At 42.4% G+C, this 16978-nt stretch overlaps 1 pseudogene; it reads left to right on the top strand.

Annotated features, from left to right (window-relative positions):
* Positions 1-12848: 12848 nt before the first annotated feature.
* Positions 12849-13454, top strand: LOC130045918 (ADP-ribosylation factor-like protein 2-binding protein; annotated as a pseudogene).
* Positions 13455-16978: the final 3524 nt, after the last annotated feature.

Below are 16978 nucleotides of genomic sequence, written 5' to 3'. Positions count from 1 at the left end.
GTACTTATCTCTACTATTCTTGGATGTTAGTCTCCCATTCTGATACTTTATATTCCACTAATGGGCAACCCGCATTTTAAGAACTTGAGCTCTGTAGGAACTGACAAACCTCTATTCCCAAAAGTGTTGTGTGTATGGGTAGGACTGAAAGAAAAGAGAAGGCCCCCAATGCCAGGTGGCAAAACTGAGCACACAAAAGAGTTTGGTGCAGACAGATTATTAAGTAGATGTGTGCTGTGTACAGCGAAGAATGAAAGTTACTGATCCCAACAAGCAAAGTGAAATATTTGTAAAAATATTTAAAATATCAAAAATGATATGTTTGTGTAGAGATGCTCTATGTAACACAAATCAATAAAGAAAGGGGAAGTCATTCATTAAACTAGCATCAGAGTAGTCCTTCAGCAGTATATGCATCTTAAATTTGGGTCCTTTGCATCAATGACACTGCTATATTGTCTAATTGCACACCATGGGACCTTATTTCTAAAATTGAAACACATGTATGCTCATACTTACATAAAGACCTGTGAAATAAATAACACATTAGTAACTTCACTAGGTTAATCAAGGAATCTTCTATCAGAAACTGCAACTGTTCCACAGGGATTTTGCAATTCTCATCTCCCAAAAGATGCGTGGTGTGTGTCTGATCCAAGGCAGCAACATAAAGATCTGTCTGTCTGTCTGTCTGTCTGTCTGTCTGTCTGTCTGTTACAGGAGGGAGGCTGGTGGGTAGATGTCATTGGTGCAGGCAGAGTCTTGATTAGCTCAGAATCCTCTTCTGGGAAATGTGGATTCTTTAATGTTCTGATTTTTGGGTCACACCTGGCGATGTACAAGGGTTAATCCCTGGCTCTGCACTCAGGAATTACTCCTGGCGGTGTTCGGGGGACCATATGGGATGCTGGGAATCGAACCTGGATTCGCCATGTGCAAGGCAAACACCCTACCCACTGTGCTTTCACTCCAGCCCTGGAAACGTGAATTCTTAATTAGAAAAAAATTGTTCTTCTAGTCTTAGTCTTTCAGTTCTTAATGGTAGAATTCTATATTTCTGTGGGGAGGTAGGTAGACAGAGAAAGGGTTTCAGGCCTTATGGAGTGAGTATTATTATTATTATGTTTTTTGGCATAAGGCATGTGATTGGTTAACATTACCTCTGGTGGCATGCTAGGGAAGGACTCTTCAGTCTATATCCACGGAGAGAGTCTTAAGAGGTAGCACCTGTACCTTCTTTCAGGTAATCTCTACTTACACTCAGATGCTGGCAGGGACCTTAGAAGGTCTCATTCTCCAATATTGTGTGTGGTTTATACCGCTCTATTTTGCATATATAGTGTAAGGTGCTTGACACATTACTTTATTGGGTTTCTTCTTCTCTAGATGTCACTGCATTTATCTGACCTATCCATTTACCTTCAATTTGTAAAGCAGGACACGAGTATTGCTGCTACTCCACAACCTCAGCATGAACCTGTGACCAGGCCAGACTCTCTGGAACAGCGGAACTCAATCAATGTAGATACTGCAACATCAGCTCTACCACCTCATGGCAATTTCCAGGAACCAATACTCTCTACTCCACCTCAGTCTTCTGGTGAGATCATATGAGCAGTGTGAAGTGATTACCAGAGCACATTCATAGTTTCACTCTGCTTATAACAAAAAGAAAGAGTTGTGGAGCATGCAAGGCCAGGAATGGGCTGAGAGTGATGACAAAATATCTCGCCTGTCTTTAGAAGTATATTGGTGATGAGTTAACACCTCAGTTAACTGAACTTCTAAAGAGAGTGAAGGCGTGATTTTGCAAAAGGGAGGGAATGCGATTTGGTGAACGTGCACAGACCTTCTGCAGTTCTTATGAGAATGGAAGTCCAAAGGCCTATAGGTGTCCCATATAATAGAGACAAGTTTAAATGTTAGGGAGTTTTGATGGAATAGAAGCCCAGGTCAGAAGCCCCCACGAAGCCAAAAATGAAGGCCAGCAAGAGTGTACAGTGAGCGGCACAGTTGCTTTGCTTTCAGCCAACCCAGGTTTGATCTCCGGCATCACATGGTCCCCTGAGAAATGCCATAAGTGATCTCTGAGTACAATGCCAGGAGTAAGTCCTGAGCACTGCAAGGTATGGTTCCACCAAAAGAAACAAACTAAAAGGATCAGTAAGAGAAAGATTAATCTACAAGGAATGAGGAGTTTGTAGGAAAGAAGCAAGTCGGAACGGCCACAACGCATTGCTATTTCTTTTACTCCGAGCTGCAAGGCCTTCGTCAGAAGTTTGCAGCTTAAACTAGGCTGGGTGAGCTTATTATGCTCCTTAGCACGTGTTCAGGTCATGAGTGAGGGCTTTGGTCTTCTCCCACCTGATATATCATCAGTGTGAAGATCCGGACTCTGATTCCATGCAACGCCTATCTGTTTGGGGATGGAGTTTGCTCGTTCAGGATTTTGTGATATCTGGCTTGACCATGACATGAGTAGACAGGAACCGGTTTGCAGTGTACATCCTCCTGGGTGCTGGGCTTCACCTGAAACTAAGGGGCACAGCTCTACTTCTGCTTCATGGACCTGAGTATGAGATGGTGAATGGAGTCATGGTTTTTGTCTCCTTTGCACAGATCTCTCGATTGAAATGTCTGTTACTCCCTGCCTTTCATCTGCACCAGACCCTGCAGTTCCCATTGTAGACACTATCAACTCCCCTATGACGAAGGACAATGAACGTGAAGAGGATACGGCAAGTGTTATGCCTATTGTTGTGAGATGAGGAATGAAGGATTTGCTCTTACTGAACATGTTCTTTTATACATCACTAAGTTTTGGTTGCTTTTGGTTTCTCTTTGAGAAGAATATCCTTCCTCTGCCACTTTCCGAGACAGCCCCATGTGGCTACAAGTCTCCTGTGCTCTCAAATACAATCAGTACTGGATATTGCAGAATCCCTAGGTACTTCATGTGTAGCAGGACATGAGTTTGTGCTTCTTGGATACACCACCGATGTGTGTGTGTGTGTCTTTGTGTTAGTCTGCGTGTCTGTGTGTGTGTTAAGGGGTTGGAGGGGGGTGGCGGGGGGCAGGGTTATCCTCAAACAATGCACTATCTCTCTTGGCAATAGCAGATCTTGGACATAATAGAATCGGATCATAAATAGAATTGGGTTATTGCATGAATTTTACTCTCATCTGTGTTCCTATTAGAGTAGTAGCCACAGAGACCGTGAATGACAAATTTCACAATATTCATGGTAAAAATTCAACATTTCCACATTAAGGTGTGTGCTGTGTACAAAGTTTGCATATTCAAATATATGAAAATTTTGTCATAACCTCATATTTCTACTGGTAAATATGCTGACTGCATTATACTGGAGGAACTTAGGTATTATATGTAAAATAAGATGTGCAACTGAAGTTTTGTGTGGATATTTTATATGAGGGATGAAAGAGTTAAGAGCAAAATCTGTTAATTACCTATAGTGCCAATATCAGTAGAGCCCACCAGTGGTACTCCTGTGAACAGTTACACTTGTGTCCTACACATCTATCATACTGCTATATTATCCGATCCTACAGCAAGAAATCTTATTCCTGGAATCAGAGCCTAATAATGGTGTTTATACTATTATATAGAATCCCACCTCACTTTCCATAAAATTACTCTGCATCTCATGGTCTCCTTTCCTTCCAAAAGGACCTATGGATTCAAGGATATGAAAATGACTATCAATAGATTGTTTTGGTAATCTTTTTTCAGTCAGAAAATATTCTACACATCTCCCATAGATGTGGATAATCTTCATATCCAGAAAGTTCTGTGTATATTCATGGCAAGGACCATGAGATGTGAACCCTCTGTCAAATGGGGGGGGGCATCTAGGCAGACTCCTGAGCAAGGAGTATCTCTGAATCCTTGCTTGGGAAAGGTACTCATTCTCTCCCATTCTCCCAGTTCTTAATTATCAAAAACCATCCTACCTGGTAGTTGAAGGACAGAATGACAGGCCTGCTTTTGGTGTTCTCCATCGGCACCAAACTTATGGCAAGGTCCAGTCGACACTGTAATTGTGTAAGTTGTTGATAATTGCTTTATGTATTTAATTTTCCTTTAATATAATTTCATTAATTTGTTACATTCACCTAACCCTCATCTGTAATACAGGACGAAGAAACGGATTCAAGAGCATCACCCCCTTGGACAGGACCATTCAGTTCAGGCTATGTGGGCCAACACTTTACACGTGCCATGTGCTTTGTCAATGATAGATCAAAAATAAACCGGAGACCTCTTCAGAATAAATCAATCCACTAGTTTCTCAGATGATGCAGTTTCTACTTTCCTGGATGACGGTATGAACCTTGATTTAAAAAAAAAAGATAGAATCAATTTTTTAAAAAAAAATTAGTTCTGCTGTAGTATATAGAATCTGACTTGTGAATATAATTTAGTTTGACTACATTAGTTTGTTTCTTTTTTTATTTTTTCGCTTTTTGGGTCACACCCAGCGTTGCGCAGGGGTTACTCCTGGATCATGTACTCAGGAATTAGCCCTGGAAGTGCTCAGGGAACCATATGGGATGCTGGGAATCGAACCCGGGTTGACCACGTGCAAGGCAAATGCCCTACCAGCTGTGCTATCACTCCAACCCCATACATCAGTTTATTTCTTTTTCGAAGCTCTTTACATCTCAGTTCATTGTGCTACTATGACACCCACCACAATTTAAAAGTTGGAGAGACAATAAAAAATTGGTAGTCTAGTGAGAGACCTGTGGACCATTTAAACTTGATCAGGTCATTCCCCTTTTGGATCCCTCTCAGCTCTCCTATCACCTCAGTCACGACCCATGCTTATTGCCTCTGCATGTCCTGAACATTTCCCATCCTTTTTACTTACTGTCTCAGCTGATGTCATTTTGTGAAGATGTGGTTAGTTACATAGAGAAAGGTCATGTGAAGAAATGAGATATCTGGGGCACTCCAGTTTTTTGTTTGAAAGAAAATCTCTCTAAAAAGGTCATTAAAATGTGTTCATGGCAGTAGCACTGTATCACTGTCCTCCCATTGTTCATCAATTTTGCTTGAGCGGGCACCAGTAACTTCTCCATTGTGAGACTTGTTGTTACTATTTTTGACTTTTTGAATATGCCACGGGGAGCTTGCCAGGCTCTGCCATGCGGGCGGGATACTCTCGACAGCTTGCTGGTGTCTCCGAGAGGACAGAAGAATCGAATCCCGGTCAACCACGTGCAATGCAAATGCCCTATCCGCTGTGCTACTGCTCCATTCATGGAAGTACAGCAAATAAATATAAGGGGATAATCCATCATGCCTAAAGAATCGCTAACCCTGTGACAAAAGATGTCACGATTAACATAAACTCAGATCTTACCAGATTGTAAATAAAGGTTAATTTAGACCATTTCACTTAATAAATCTAAGTTTTCGATCTCAAAAATGATTTCCATTGCATGTGGGCATACAAATAAAAAGCTCCCCGCTACACACACACAAACACACACACATCCCAAATACAACGCCACTTATTAAAATGCACTTCAGAGTCTCCCGATATATTATAGAAGACACAGGAAACTTGGATACATAAGATCACACTGAACTAAACATAATGTCTAGCTCTAAAAATAATGTCTTTTTCTTTCAAGGCTCGCCAGGTGAAGACGTGGGAAACATACCATTAGAAATACACATTGAAGTTTGACATTGCATTCGAATCTGCAATTTGACAGCTTCTCTCACTTGCTATTATTAATAAAACTCTTAAAGTTGTGTCTCTGACTTGGTTTCTTAACTCTTTGTGCCAACGGACAACCTCTGGTTTCTCACAGTGAGATCCCGTACCCACAGCCTACAAACAGACACAATTAAGGATTTGGGGGAGAAGTAAGGGTATCATTTGGGTTTTTCTGAATCCAGGGGCTTTCAATATCCTTGGAACTTGTGGGCACCTCCTATCTCTAGGAGAGGCTGTTATTGTGCTCATTATGTCATTTTCACTTTGAGAAGCTGGTATCATCATCCATAGAGATGTGTGGTAGCCAGAGACTCAGGTTATATGCCCACAAAGTGGTCAGGAAAGTGGGAAACATAGGTCCTTGGTTTCTTCGGAAAACTCTCTGATAGGATTGTTCTTCAAAGGAAGTTGTGTCCTTTGGAAATAAATCATAGTTTCTTTCCTTAGTTGGAACTTCATAAGTCTTCCTCACCCCTGTCTCTGGTATGCTTCAACCTGTTACAAATGGGTCTACAGAAGGATGCAAAATCAGGCACCAGACACTATAGGTCTTTCAAGGTCCTGTAGCCTAGAATTAACAGAGATGAGGCAGAATCCTATGTAGAATGACTTCATTCAATTTTTCTGGTTGACTTCATTCAATTTTTCTGGTTCAATTCCTATTTTAAAGTGCTTCAAACTTTACTGATTAGGCTCAGTGCTACTCTAACATCAGGTAAACTGTCAGGTAAAAAGTATCGAGGTTTTACAAGGAGCTGTATAAAATGCCCACAGCCAAATCTTCGTGATCATAACCACATTGACCTAATTTTTTTTCTTTTTGGAGTCACACCCGGCAATGCACAGGGGTTACTCCTGGCTCTGAACTCGGGAATTACTCCTGGCGGTACTTAGGGAACCATATGGGATGCTGGGAATTGAACCTGGGTCAGCCACAATCAAGGCAACTGCCTTACCCGCTGTGCTATTACTCCAGCCCTTGACCTAATATTTTTCATTTCTATGGATGATGAGACAGATGTGGTAAGTGAATTGTCTCATAAATGGCAGCACTGTAACTGGGCCTTGAACCTAGGTCTGGAGGGAAGACAGGAGGAAGAGAAGGAAGGAAGAGAGGGATGAAGGGAGGGAGAAAAGGAAGGAAGGGAGGAGGGAGGAAGGAAGAAAGGAAGAAAGTGATGGAGGGAGGGAGGGAGGGAGGGAGGGAGAAAAGGAAGGAAGGAAGGAAGGAAGGAAGGAAGGAAGGAAGGAAGGAAGGAAGGAAGAGAAGGAAGGAAGGAAGGAAGAGATAAAGGAATAAGATAGGGAGATACTGTGGTGAAAGGAAAGGGCAACACAGAAAGGAAATTGAAAACTCATTTATCTAAAAGGATATAGCAAGGATGTAGCAAGGATTGGTGGACAAAGTAGCTAACTCTGGGACTTGAAGGCTGTGAGTTTAAGTTTGGGGTCTCCGGTGGCACGTGTACTCTGTCCACTTTTTGCCTCAGTTTTCTCATCTTGGAAATGGGTGTCCAGCAGCACCTTCAGAATACAGAAGAGAATCACAGGGACCAGGCCCAGGGCAGTAACTCCCAAGGCTCCTGGAAACAACTAGGAAAGGATTCCTCCAGAGGGCAGAGGCGGGATCACGAGGATAAGCCCTGACTCAGCAATGAAGGAGGTGCCTGGTGCACAGAAAAACAGGTTGTGTGGACTCTGATCAGAAGGGCCTCTTGCTCAACTGTAGTCTCCTGTCACCTGTGTTGAGTTCTCAATTTGTTTCCCCATGCAAGTAGGTTGCTCTGGAAAAAGCTTTGGCACCCCCATCATTAGGCTCATGGGCTAGTTCACAGTCTGTCTGCCTTACCCTTGGCTTCAGTGACTGGAACTCTGTCTAGTCAGCTGGGAGAGTAACATCCAGAATCAGAATGAGCACAGAAACAGCAACTAATTCCTCGTGACTGCAGGACAGACCTAGAAACAGCGAGGACTCATGGCATCAAGTAGTGCACTGCTTCCATCAACTCAGAATTCTCTGAAAGAAAATCTTTTCTGATGAAATAATGAAATTTGCATATAAGTGGATCAACATGGAGAGCATCATGTTAAGTGAAATGAGTCAGAAAGAGAGAGACAGACATAGAAGAACTGTACTCATTTGTGGAATATAAAGCAACAGATTGGGAAACTAACACCCTAGGAGAGTAGAAATAAGGACCAAGGGGATTGCTCCACAGCTTGGAAGATGAAGTGACCACCAAGTAAAGGATGCTTGGAGGACCCGCTATGGAGGGAAAATGTGTGCTGAAAGTAGACTATAGACCGAGCATGATGCTACTTAATACCCCTATTGCAAGCCACAAGACCAACAAAGAGGAGAGAGAGAGAGAGAGAGAGAGAGAGAGAGAGAGAGAGAGAGAGAGAGAGAGAGTAAAAGGGAATGTGCTTGCCACAGAGGCAGGGGGGTGGTGTGGTGATGGGAGGGATACTGGGAACACTGGTGGAGAAAATGGACACTGGTGGAGGGAAGGATACTCGATTATTGTATGACTGAAACATACGCACCAAAGTTTGTAAGTCTGTAACTGTACCTCATGGTGAATCACTAAAATAAATTAAAAATGTATATATATATATATAATGGGGAAGGGTTGGAAAGGGAAGGGGCATACTGGGGACATTGGTGGTGGAGAATGTGCACTAGTGGAGGGATGGGTGTTTGATCATTGTATGTCTGAATCGTAAACATCAAAGATTTGTAACTGTATCTCACAGTGATTCAATAAAAAAGAAAGAAAAAGAAAATCTTTCCCCCAATGTTCTAGGTTGCTTGTGAGGTAGAGATTACCCTCTCTCTCTAGATACAAGGTGAGACTAGCTGATCTCTAGTTTCTCCATTTCTTTCTGGGAGATTGTACCAGCCAAAGCTTGAGTTTCTTGGTTAGAGTCATGCCTCATATGTGTGCTTACCTATCTTGAAGGTAAGCAGGCCAGAGCAGTAGTCTCTGTCTACCAGATAGAGTGATCGGGAAGGATGAAGAGCAAAATAACTCAACAACTCACCAAATCCGCAAGTTTATTTCTTTGTGCTTCAGGAATATTACAAAGGGTATGTGCCCTAATTCAGGTTATTAGTTTGATGATGCACCCCTTACCATTGCAGAAATATTTTCAGGCGTGAGGAACCAAGATGGGTGTAAAAGGAAAAGAAAATCCCAGTAGTATGTAGGCAATTAGCCAGTCTCTCTACCAGGGGCTCAAAAAGCCTTATATATTTATTCAACAAAACCTGTGGGCAATGGTGCAGACCTTAAACCCAGGATTCAACTTGAAGAAGAAAATCCTCTTTCTCACAAACTCACACTCTAGTCATTGAGGGAGAGGGATGGAGAGGCAGACAATAATTAAGACAGATAAACAATATAGAGGCTAGAAGAGGTCATGGTAAACAGTATGGAGAAAGGTAAGCAGCTGAGAATATATGTATATATGTATAGTGATGGCATGAATATATATATGTATTTTCAGTCTTTAGAGATAGCAAATATCTCTAAAATTAAAAGAATAACTCAGAACATTGTTGTTTTTGTTTGTTTCTGACAAATATTTAGCAAAACTTCACCAGCACAACTAACTTTTGGTGAAATTCAGTAGACCAAGTGTCTGGGAAGAATGCCCAACCTACATGCTCCACCCCTCACCACCCTACAGAGGCCTTTGAGTCATTAGACCCTTCATAGAACACAGAGGACTTTTGTGTCCAGCACAGAGGCGACACCTTTTGATCCAAATAAGGAAGGACAAAGGCCCCAATACTTGAAGGTAAAGAAGGCCTGAGCAGCAGTCTCTGTCTACCAGATTGAGTGTGCCAGTGTGTTTCTAAGGAAGTAAGATTTTGTCTCTTAGGTTTCTGTGTTTTCTCTTACTGAGAAGTAGGCACATTGTGAACAAAATATTGTCATTTCTAGGATTCTTTGTCTCAGTTTCGGAGAGCCCCGGCAAGCTACCGAGAGTATTTGATATGCCAAACACAGTAACAACAAAGTCTCCAATGGAGACGTTACTGGGCCCAATCAAGCAAATCGACGATCAACGGGAGGGCCTTTACCTTTTTACCTTTTGTCTCAGTGTAAATTGAAATTGACACAAGGTCAAGGAGAGATTCAGACAACCTGTCTATCGAATTAATTTTTTTATTTCATTTTCCATGCCTACTACTCTGGAATATGATCTTCTAGAGAGCAGTAATCTTGACCAATATGTGAAAAGCTGTAACCTCTTCTATTTATAGAATTTTGTATAGAGGATCTGTTGGATGAATAGATGTACCTAATGAAATAGGAAGTACACTACGTGTGAAGGGCTGTGACTTGTCAGAGACTTCCCTACATCAAGTTACTCTGAGAATGAAGCTGATAACATCTCTGCCCTTTTATTTTTTTTGCATTTTTGGGTCACACCTGGCGTTGCCCAGGAGTTACTCCTGGCTTTGCACTCAGGAATCACTCCTGACAGTGCTCAGGGGACCATGTGGGATGATGGGAGTCTAACCCGGGTCGGCCGCGTGCAAGGCAAATGCCCTGCTCACTGTGCTATCACTCCAGCCCCCTGTGTACCCTTTTTTAAATTTTAATCTCACCATCTCCACACATGGTTCCCCAAACACACAAGACAGGGAAAAGGGTAGAGAACACATGCCTATTCTTAACTGATCCAGAAGTGATTTGTTTTATTTCTAACTGGATTTCACTGTCAGAAGTGGAATTCAGAGCATCCCTCCAACTAGGAGACAGGCTTGGAGATGAAAGTGTTCATGGAGTCCTGAGAGTTCTGCCATCTCCACCATGAGCCCTTGTTAGACCTGAGGAAACGGTTGCACAAAGGATAAGAAACCCACTCAATGTCACAGAGTCGACAGCTGGTGAAAACCAGACTGAAGCTCAATTTCCAGCTGCTTGAGGAACTGCCCACACTGTTCTCCAAAAAGGTTGGATCAGTCAGCATTCCTAACAACAATGAAGGAGAGTCCCTTTCTCCCCCCATCCACGTCAGCACTGGTTGCTCTTTTTTATTTATTGATTCACTGTAGGAAAAGTTACAAAGCTTTCAAGATTAATTCCCGGTCATACAATGATCGAACACGTTTTTCTTCACCAGTACTTTTTTTCACTACCAAGAACCCCAATATACCCCCCTCCCACCCTCCCAATGCCTGTGAGGCAGATGATTTCTACTTAACTCTCTCTCTACTTTGATTACATTCATTATTTTGACAAAATATACATCATTATTGTTTAGAATTTACCCCCAGCAATCAGAATTGCTATCTATCCTTTTGGGTGTTATGGTTTGCAATACAGGTAGTAAGCAGCCATAATGTTTGGTCTATACTCTACTTCATGAAGGTAAATTAATTACCTTAACTTAACTAAAGTTAAGCATTTGTGGCTGTGCGACATCTTATTATGACATCTTATTATCTCATTCCTACTTTGGACCAACTGGCAGGCTACTGAATGTAACCTGCCCACACGGCAGAGTCTGGCAAACTCCCCGTGGCGTACCCAATATGCCAAATACCAGTAACAATGATGGGTCTCATTCTCCTAAAGAGCCTCGAATATAGCACTTTCTTAAAAATCTCAGTACTAGGATGAAGGAGACGTTACTGGGGCCTGCTCGAGGCAATCGACGAATAACAGGATGGTCGTGATTCATGATTCGTGAACTTAACTAAAAATCGCATCTTAATCGAAGCAACCACTACTAGTTATTTAACACCCCCAACCAGTGTTATTGTTCTGGGATTGGACCTATTTGATAGAGAAAGTAACAAATTAAAGCCTTTCATTTTAAACTAAGAAGTTACAATTTTTAGTCTTTGGCAAACTGGTAGTATCAATGTATCTCTACACAGCACCTTTGATTTCTAACCCTCTCTATTTAATTCAATGAAATGGTGAAAGTCTGGAACAATTTTGGTTAAACAAATGCTTATGTTCCAGTCCTAGAAACTCCTGGAGGCAAAAGAACATGAGATACCAGTTCTAAGACTATGATGTCTTACATGACTGCCAATAAGAACATCAACAACTTCGGAAGAACATCCTATTAAGATGGAGAGTTTAGATTTCTACTTGAGTAAATGCAAGGGTATTGTGACATACTGCAGTAGCAATGAAACCATTCTGCTTCCCATTTTCAGTCTCAAGGAACCCTTCACTCTCTCAGAACTCCCCACACTTAGATGGAAATTTATTTAATACATGTTGGAGTTGACTCAGGTGTACAGGAAATAGTAAAGAACTAAACACACAGGTATCTGCTCCCATCATACTTAGATTTCTATAAAGATGATAAATGAATATTAAGCAGTGGCTATACTTCAGGTCCCATGAAAAAGTTTTTTGCATATATTATCATTGTATGTATATTTTATTATTATTATTGGTTTTGGGGTCACACCCACCTCTGCACTCAAGAATTACTCCTGGCGGTGCTCAGGGGACCATATGGGATGCTGGGAATGGAACCCAGGTTGACCGCATGTAAGGCAAGGCCCTACCCGCTGTGCTAGAACACTGGTCCCTCCATATATTTTGTTTTTAAACTTATTTCTAATGAATAAAAATATAGATGTAAATATTGTTGCATTTCCTGTGATAACCCAACGAAGGGGCCAGAGCGATAGCATAGCAGGTAAGGCATTTGCCTTGCACATGGCCGACCTGAGTTGGATTCCTCTGCCCTACTCGGAGAGCCTGACAAGCTACCAAGAGTATCCTGCTGCCTACAGGGCAGAGCCTGGCAAGCTCCCTGTGACTCATTTGATATGCCAAACAGTAAAAACGTTACTGGTGCCCACTTGAGCAAATCGATGAACAACAGGAGGACAGTGTTACAGTGCTAACCCAATGAAAATTTGCAAAAAAATGAAAGAAGATTCTGATCACTGCTGCTGCCTGGTGGGGTTTGGGGGCCGGGCGGGGACACCAGGCTGCAGTCGCAGGGAATTTAGGCAGGGCCTCGGGTGCAGGTGCTCACTGGCCCCAGGGCTGAGTAGGAGGTGAAGGATCCAGGTGGTCCAGGGTGGATGCAGTCCAGGGGCTGGTGATGGATGCTCTAGTGGAAGAGAGTCATGGGCTTTCCTACTCTCCCGCCTCTGATGCAGAATTGGATGCCGCAGTTGGGTATATAGAGGACAGTATCACGGATGGTGAGTTCGGGTCATTAAGGAGAAGTTTCATGGATGCGTTTGAAGACGCAGAAGAGAATAAACTCATCCACATGACTTTTTTTTAATGAATACATTTCTGTGGTAGAAAAGCATAGGGAAGGGCAGTTGGTAGGGCGGCTCCCAGGGTTCTAGGTGGTGGTGGCTTTCACCATTACTGCACCCTGATGATATTCTACAAGCTTCTCACCTGAACAGATTTCCCAGCTTTTCTAGGAATGTTTCTGGCCTACAGAGCTGAAAAAGAAGGCCGGGAATTGCACTTGAGAGGCAGCTTAGTGGTGACGTCCAAGTCATCCGTGCTCCCAGTTTTGCAGAACAAGCTCCTACCATACGTCTTACCTGCAGGGCACGGGCTCATGGCTGGCATCCCCCTCCTGGGTGGCCTGGGAGAAGCTTCTGCTCGTGATTGCAGAAGGAAAATACCTCAGAAAGCCCCACTGTGTTCCACAGGACGTCACGAATGTGAAGTATTGCTGCGTTAGAGCAAGGCCCGCCTGACTCTCCTGAAACCCCTTGTTGTGTCCAGCAATGCTAGAGCAGAGCTTTTCTGGCTTCTGTATCCACAAGCATCCTCACCTGGGGGAGGGGGGGGTTGGGAGGGACCCTGCACGGTGTCCACGTGGGGGTGACCTCACTGTGGGGAAGGAAGAAGTCAACACCGCCATCACTTGGTCCCTGCAAGCCTTGCATGCATCTGTTTTGTGCACTCCCAGAATTTCAGTGCTGCAGCCTCAGTGGGTGTTCATCCTTCGGGAGTATTTCTCTGGGGTGTCCCTCAAGTCACAGCTTGTCTTGAGATTCCTGGGGATTCCTCCTCTTACCAAGCTAGTCTTGACTCTAGAAGTCACTGGAGAGAAATTCCCTTCATCTGAAAATTCCCTGTGAAAATCAACCCAGGTCTTAAATTTACAGCACTCTGCCCTTCTGCTGTCTCTGACTGAGGTAGCCCCTGATTTCTAGACCTCTCTTTAAAGAACTTTTGTGAGAAAAAAAATCAGAGATGAATACCCAGGCCAAACTAATGGATATCATCTTGGCTTTTCCACGATCACCCATTTCTGGATCAGAGTAATCCGTGCTGTTTGTTTTCTTGGGTTAGGGCTATGGAAGCTGTGCAAAAACTTTCTTGTTCCTGGGTGCCCAGGACTCATGTACGCAGGAGGCGACTAAATCCTTGTTTCATAGCATGTTAAGTGTTGGTTCAGGTTTTTGCATACTCTCTGTATGGAAGAATTCTTTAGTTTTTCTATTGGGCCCTGCAATTCCCACATCCTATCTAAAGCTTCCTACCAAGTTGGTAGGTTGCGCTGGTGTGGTGTAGTAGGAGGAAAGAACACACAGGCGCCCTCTGCTGCTTCCACTCAGTACACATTGACCTTATTCAACGCTGGGGAGAAAAGCACACATCCCATGTAGAGAACAGATTGGAAAAGTCAGTCAAATCCCAATATGGACCTTTGATTTTTTTTTTTAGAATTTGTACAATTTTTTTTTTGCTTTTTGGGTCACAGCAGAGATGTACAGGGGTTACTCCTGGCTTTGCACTCAGGAATTACTCCTGACGGTGCTCATATGGGATGCAGGGACTCGAACCCAGGTCAGCCGCATGCAAGACAAACGCCTTAACTGCTGTGCTGTGCTATCACTCCAGCCCCGAATTTGTACAAACTTTTAAGTTGGCTTGTTGAAGTTCTGAGGGATGAACTATAAGCTTTGCTTTTCTCTACTGCATGTTTCTTATTACTTTTGTAGCATGGAGGAGGAGAAGGAGGAGGAGGAGGAGGAGGAGAAGAAGGAGGAGGAGGAGGAGGAGGAGAAGGAGGAGGAGGAGGAGGAGGAGGAGGAAGAGGAGGAGGAGGGAAGAGGGCAGGGGAAGGGGGAGGGGGAGGAGAGAAGAAAGAAGAAAGAAAAAAGAAGAAGAAAGAAGAAGAAAGAAGAATGGAAAAAACAAAAGATCCTGAGTGTTCAAGGAATCCTGAGTGGGAGTGGGAAATAAAAATAATAGTATCTTATTCTGTAAATTCAAATCATATTATAAAGTGATTAGCATTAAAACAGACACACAGGGGCGAAAGTGGCAGTGGGACTGACCTGGGTTTTATTCCAGGCACCACCTACAGTCTCCCAACCTCCCCCCCCCAGGAGAGATCTCTGAGTGCAGATCCAGGAGTTAAGCCCTGAGCAATGTTAGTTGCCCCTCCCCACGTCACCCCCCTCCAATAAACATCAAAAGTCAAATTGAATAGAATATTTGAACCAAATATTGAACCAGATATTGAGAACCAGTTATTTTAAAAAATCCCATTCATGATTGTGCCTCAGAAAACCAAATACCTTGTTGGGAGGATCCTCCCAGGAGGGGAGAAGCATGCTGAAAGTAGACTATCGACCAAACATGATTGCCACTCAATGCCTCTTTTGCAAACCACAGCACTCAAAAGGAGAGAGAGGGAAATGCCCTGCCACAGAGGCAGGGTGGGATGGAGGTTGGGGGGTGGGAGGGATACTGGGATCCGTGGTGGTGGGAAATGCACACTGATCCGTGGTGGTGGGAAATGCACACTGGTGGAGGGATGGGTGTTTGAACATTGTATAATTGAAACCCAAGCACAAAAATGTGTAAGTCTGCAACTGTACCTCATGATGTCTCACTATTAAAAAAAATAAAATTGAGTTCAAATCATAATATAGCCATTAAATTTAAAAAAAAGAAAACCAAGTACCTAGACTAAACTTAAGAGGTGAGAGATATATACAAATCTACAAAGCACTACTTTAAGAAATAAAAGACAACACAAGAAAATGGAAATACATCTACTGCTGATATAGTAGGAGGATTAACATTGTCAAAATGGTTCCCCAAAGCATTATGCAGATTCAGTGCAGTTCCTATAAGGATACCTATTTCATTTTTTCAAGAAATAGATCAAACTCTCCTGAAATTTATATGGAACAATGCACCCACCACACCTCTGAATAGTTAGAGCAATCCTAGACAAAAAAAAAAGGTTGAGGGATTATTTCCCTACAATTCATGCAGTAGTGATTAAAAAATAGTGTGATACTGAATTTAAACAGATCAATGGAATAGAATAGAAAATCCAGAGACAGACTCTCAGGTGTATGGTTACTTAATCTTTGGACAAGAGCAAAAAATAGAAAGTGAAGCAAGAAAATCCTCTTTAACAATCTGTGCTCAGAAAACTGGTCAGTCACATGCAAGAAAATGGACACAGGCCTCTTTCTAATGCCATTCACAAAAGTCAAATCAAAATGGTCTCAAGACCTAGATGTTAGATCTGAATCCATAAGTTACAGAGAGAAAAATATAGGCAGAATTCTCTATGACGTTGAAGCTAGAGGTTTTTTAAAAAATGAAAACCACTTACCAAGCAATTAGAAGAAGTTAAACAAATGGGACTACATTAAACTAAGAAGCTTCTGCACCTGATTGGAAACAAAGACCAGAATATAGAGATAGACCATAGACTGGGAGAAATGATTTACCTACCCCTCATCTTACAAAGGGTTAATACCCAAGATATATAAAGCACTGGTAGAACTCTACAAGAATGAAACTTCCAAACCTATCAAAAAATGGGGAGAAGAGATGAATAGGAACTTCTTCAAAGAAGAAATACAAATGGTAACAAAAAAAGCATATGGAAAATTGGACTATATTGCTAATCACCATGTTGATGCAAATAAAAACAACAGTGAGATATCATCTCCACCAGAAACCGGAGGGGAACAATCACCAGTGTCGGCGGGAATGTGAGAAGAAAGGGACCCTCATTCATGGTTGGTGGAAATGTCAACTGACCCAGTCTTTTTGAAGACAATATGGACATTTCTCAAAAAACGAGGAAGTGAAATTCTATAGACCATGAATTTCACTCCTGAAAATATACCCCACAGACCCCAAAACACAACACAGAAAATACATCTGTACTTTTATGTTCATTATAGTACTATGTATAATAGCCAAAATATGGAAACAAAACTA

This window comes from Sorex fumeus, unplaced genomic scaffold, assembly GCF_029834395.1.
Source record: "Sorex fumeus unplaced genomic scaffold, SorFum_2.1 ptg000130l, whole genome shotgun sequence".
Classification (NCBI taxonomy): domain Eukaryota; kingdom Metazoa; phylum Chordata; class Mammalia; order Eulipotyphla; family Soricidae; genus Sorex; species Sorex fumeus.
The sequence above is the reverse complement of the archived record's forward strand: the minus strand, read 5'-3'. Positions and strand labels throughout refer to the sequence as shown.